Source organism: Gavialis gangeticus, unplaced genomic scaffold (genome assembly GCF_001723915.1).
Source record: "Gavialis gangeticus isolate Ggan-Ray unplaced genomic scaffold, GavGan_comp1, whole genome shotgun sequence".
In the NCBI taxonomy this organism is placed as follows: domain Eukaryota; kingdom Metazoa; phylum Chordata; order Crocodylia; family Gavialidae; genus Gavialis; species Gavialis gangeticus.
Window position 1 is genome coordinate 13,574,656 of NW_017728994.1, and position 5,488 is coordinate 13,580,143.

General features: G+C 39.1%; 1 long non-coding RNA gene across 1 annotated transcript; it reads left to right on the forward strand.

The window, feature by feature from the left end:
- The first annotated feature begins 2,734 nt into the window (after positions 1-2,734).
- On the forward strand, positions 2,735-5,191 carry LOC109287233. The gene is made up of 3 exons (XR_002094783.1): positions 2,735-2,801; positions 4,368-4,437; positions 5,075-5,191. It is a non-coding gene; the product is annotated as an uncharacterized LOC109287233 (long non-coding RNA).
- Positions 5,192-5,488: the final 297 nt, after the last annotated feature.

A 5,488-nucleotide genomic window follows, 5' to 3' on the forward strand; every position in this document is an offset into this window, starting at 1 on the left:
TCATAATAACAAAAAAAAAAGGAAAAAACCCTCTACTTACTTTAGAAGCAGGGGTTGGGGGGGCTCTAGGGCCTCCTGGCAGAGCCCCCCTGGGGTCTAATTTTCTCCCTGCGCTGCAAGTTTGCAGCACGGGGAACATTTTTTCATTCCCACACATGCCTTTTGCCCCATCTCAAAGGCGTTTGAGATGGGGCAAGTGGCATGTGTGCGCTTGTCTGGATGCACCCTTAATGTCCAAAGGATTGGATTTCATCTCAGGTTCTATTTCTTGTTCTGACAGTGACAAGCACAAATTACTATAAAGAGGATGAAGATAGCCTTTCTTTGTGGCTGCAGGGGACAGGCTGAGGAATAATGGCCTCAACTTGCACCAGAGGAAATTTAGGTTGGAGGTTAGGAAGAACTGTCTGCCTATGAGGGTGGTCAAGCATTGGAACAGGTTACCTAGAGAAGTTATGGACTCTCCATCCATGGAAATTTTCAAGTGTAGGTTAGAAAAGCACTTGACCGGGATGTTTTTAGTCAGGGATGATCTTGCCTTCAGTAGGGTGGGGCTGGACTAGATGATCTCATGTAGTCCTTTCCTATGCTTCTTTATGTGCATGTTCAAATCCATGTGATCTCTGAATGTCAAAGGTGTATACATAAATTTATCTGAGGTTCTGCATCTTTCATGACTAATTAAACTAAGATAATTAACACATCAGTATGTAGTGGACAGTCATTAGTTTGGTTGTCCAGATGGTGCTATACACTACAGTGTACTACAATCACCCTTTGTAGCTACTACTTCCTTAATCAGTATAAGGAAGGAAAATATTACAGCATGATATTATTGATTTTGTTTTTCTCATATAGACTAATCATAGATGTTATTTATAGGCAGGACAAAACTTCTTATTTGCAAGTAACAGAGAATTTTAGGGCTTAAAATTCACAAATTGTGAGGCACTTGGAATAATATGTTTTGTTGTTCCAGCTCCTGCCAGTGCATGTCTACTTTTTGCACCCCTACCCTTGGGCTCACTTGGATACCATTTAATGTCCTATGCACAGCCCTACTGACCATGTAATTTAAAGATCTCTGTAATTCAGATCATTTTCAAATGGATACCACCATGTCCACAATAATTCTATTATTGCTAAGAATGCCCTATCTATCAGTGAACACCAAATCAACTTTACTTCCCCCAACAAAACATTCATCACTGTATGAGAAATTCCTAGACTTTGGGGATTTTTATTAGAAGGTATTTTAAGTGTATTTCTACCAATTAAAAATTATTCCAGAAGTAGGATTATATACTTGCCTATAGTAACTATCTGGGTTTTGAATCCTTTAGGACCACCACCCTGGTCCATTCTGGATCTATCCTGTGTATATGGTATGGATGTTCTATGCATGAATTAATATGCCAGGGGGACAGACTTCAGAGAAGTAAAGCAAAAATGGGCCAGTGGGCTCAAAAGTAAAGCAAAAATGTTAAGAAGAACAACAAAAGGCAAAATGTCAGTTATATTCTAACTGCCACTTTGTTTTTCTGCAGTTCTCCAGTACAACAGAGCGCCTTAGGTTTATTATCATTCTTGCTCTCCACAGTCTCCTCAGAACAATGAAACAAGAGTACTGAAAATTACCATAACCCTCTCCCAGTATTTCCTCATACAATGTGTGACAACAGGTATAGACCAGAATACAGGAGCACCAGAAACTTGCTTTCTTACTTGCATTTTCCCATTTTTGCTCTTTCTCACATTTTGTTTCTTGGTGTCCCTTTAATCCTGGAGGTCCTGCTTTTTCAGAGTAACCCTGTAGGCCTCTTAATCCTTCTCCTAACTATGGTAAAAAGAAAGCCATGTAAATGTCTTTTAACACCGTTCTCAACCTCTTGTTCAGTGCTTGTGTGCAGGGCCAGCTATTTGATGACTGATATCAGTGTGCACAGTATCAAACCAGCAACAGTATGCTAACTCTCGTGAACTTATCATGAGAGTCTTGATTTCTAAGTAAAATTAAGTCTGACTCATGACAGAACTCTCAAATCTCAGGATTTTTTCTTTTGGTCAGAACCAGCTGCAAAGTTCCCAGGAGCCCGGGTGGGAGCAGAGCCTGGGTAGGGCCCAGCCATGGTGGGGTGCATGGAGCCCCACCAGGTCAGCACCAAGCCCAGGACCAGAACTGGGGGGGCAGGCTGCTCAGGGTTCATGCTTGAGCAGCTGTGGGGAGGGGGACTTAAAATGGAGCATCTCATAATTTACATACCAAATCTCTTGATTTTTAAGAGTTTGTCTCTTGATTTTTGACATGGTGGGGTTGGCAGTATTGCACAATTGAAGATTCAGTAACAGAATTAGGTCAGCAGCGGTACATAAGAAAATAAGCAAAGAAGAGGATGTCAGATTGGCATTCCTTTGAATTCAAAGGCCTTTACAATATATTTTAGAAGTGAAAATAACAATATAGGCTGTGATGGGGCACCAAGTCTCTCCCATCACAGAACTTAGGGGGAGTGAAGGAAAGCAGAAAACTTACCTTAGCACCCAGTCCCAGGGAAAAGGGGCAGGGCTCCCTGGATTGGGGAGAGAGAGACCCGGATGAAAACAAAAACGAAGAGAGCAGCAGGTGCGAAGGGAAAGGGGAGAGAGTGCTGGCTTTGAGAAAGACAGCAGATGGCTGGAAGGTTTTAAAGCAGATTTAGCTGGAAAAAGAGAAGAAAGCAACTCAGAAGAAACAGGGAGAACTACAAGAGGAAAGGGAATATAAGAAGGGTCCTGGAGAGAGACTTACCTGGCAAGATGAAGTGAGTTAACAAAGGAGGCCTTTGGGTCAGTGAGTCTGATACGTGAAGACATCGAGTAACTTCCCAGAGACCTGAAATTAAAAGAAAGGAATGAGAGTGGATGAAAACTAACGAAGAGTAGAGAACCCTACAATTTTGATATCAGTAGTAAATACAAGGTGACCTAGGATTGCTTTTTGCTTGGGACCTATGCAGAGGAGAATGGGGCAAGCAACCAAGAAATTGAGAGCTCTCAAAGAGAGAGGGAACTAAATATATACAAGATGTTACTTATCTAAGAGAGACACAATAGTTGTGCAGAAGAGTTATTTTTGTTGAACCGCAGACACGATATCTTCCTCATCTCTCAGGACTGCGTTTATTTCTGTATCTTATTCCATCAAAGTCATGGTGGGTGAGATATAAGTTCATATTAAAACAAGAGATGGTGATTTATTTTGTGGGCGTAGCTTAATTCTCACACAGCCAAATCTACAACTCACACTAAGACACCATACACTTTCATGTGAGGCGGGTGTTTCAGGGCTGTATTAGATCCCTATATTAGACAAGGATTCATGTGGGTTATATCTTTTATTGAGCCAACTCCAACTGCATAGTTGGGATACAACTAGAATTTGTTACACTAAGGAAATATTTTACAGCAAATATTTTGTGTGATAAATTTAGCTTCTTTTCTGTTTGATGATTGACCATTGTTTCCTACATTTAATTCTTACTGAAATTTACTCTATGTGTTATTTTGCTTTCTTTTGACTTGAACAAATAAGTTACTGTGGGAAATATTCAGTATTTGAAGTCTGAGCTGGGTTGGTCAGACAGGCTGTAAAGACACCAAGGCTCCATTTCTATATCTCCAGAAATATAGTATATGACCCTGGCTTATACGTGTGAGAGTGAAGGGATGGGGCTTGTTTTCCCTGGTGCCAGGGAAGCAGTATAAACATGACCAGAGACATGTACCAGCTATGCCTTGGTATGGAGCACGCAAATGCTGAGCATCGGTACAATTCTCTCTCTAAAGAAGTATGTTCATAGCCTTACAATTAAGAAATAGAGAGAAATGCCAATTATGATTATGTGGATTATAAATGCATACCTATATATTATAGATTAGGACAAAAGCAAATAATCACATAAAATACATGTCAAGACAAATCAATTCTACATTTAAAAATATTTCAGTTTGGTCATAAAAAAATGTAACCATTAGTTCCTATTTCTAAGATTGGGTATTTGACCAGACAAATATTGGTCAAAAACTGTAAAAAATAGTCAATAGGTCCAAATAATACACAGAAAAAGCACATATTTTCCATTAAGAAATCTGTAAAAAAACAAACAAAAAAAATCATATTTCTGTCAAGAAAACTAGAATAAAAATATAGGTTTTTTTGTAAAATTGCTATAATCTTTGGTTAAACATATGCAGTCAGCTGACAGTATTTTATCAGCCAATCGACTGGCTTGCCAACCCTATTTATTTCCCCAATAAAATATTAAAAAGGAAAAGAGAACCCCCCCAGAAACCTCATCAGCTAAAATTAAATTTTCCTGTGTTTGCAGAATATAGAAACTGCATTTACCATCAGAAAATGGAAGAAAGCCAGACTAGCTCTACTTCTGATCTTGAGAGGTAAACTGAACAAATCACTGAATAATAAATTTTATGAAACGATGGTACAGTGGGATCTATAAATTAGACTAATGCCTCTTTCATCTCTACTTTGTATAAAGATTTGAAAATTGTTAGTCAATGTTTTTATTCCAACCAAGTATAACTACATGACTAATGTAAATGTACAGTGCTCTTTTAGACTCTGATCATGCAAGTTGCTCCATGCGAGGATGTCCCTTCACTTGTAAAGAGTCTTTTGAAGTTTAGTAAGACAGTATCTTTTGAAGTTTAGTAAGACAGTTGAGCAGCTTTCAGGTTTCTCCTCCGTATGAGGAGGAGAAAGTGAGACACAGAAGGTTTTTAGCAGGATGCAATAGGCATGGTATACAAATGCACACCACTTGTTAACTGAGGCTAATGAACTAGAAAAAGAATAGTACATTTCAGTTTCAGGAAGACAGAAAAAACACAGAGGGAAAGCAGGAGGTATAAGAAGATAACTCTAAATGGACTGAGTGAAATGTAATCAATTAAGTCTTGATAAAAGATTATAACATTGTAACTTCGTCTCTCTTTTCTTCAGTCAGGCCACTTCCTCCATCTCTGCCAGGAATAGCACATTAAGCGAATGGGCATGTCTTCATTTTTATTTCAGGACCGTTTAAGAAGTCTGAATTCGATGCCATCATCAATGACATGCCCAGCACCAGGGTTATGAAAGATTAAAGGACATTCATTACTAAGCCCCCAGTTCAGCAAAAAAATCAATCAGAATTCATTGCACAAGCTTATCTGCTTACATTATTTCACTGTGACGTTCTTGCTGCTGTGTATCAGAAATATACCTCTCAGGATTTTTAGGGCCTAGATCTTGTTTATAGTAGGGCAGAGAAGAACTGAGGGAAGACTTTTGAAAGCTCTTTGGGCCTTGTTGATTGATTGTGATTTGTGATTCAGTAACCCTACAGGTACACTCTTATCACATCAGTTTACTCTAGTGTGTTGGGTTTGCTGGTGGCAGCCTGGTGCACTGGCTTTGGAAAAGTTTTAAATGATTGGTGGGGTATTT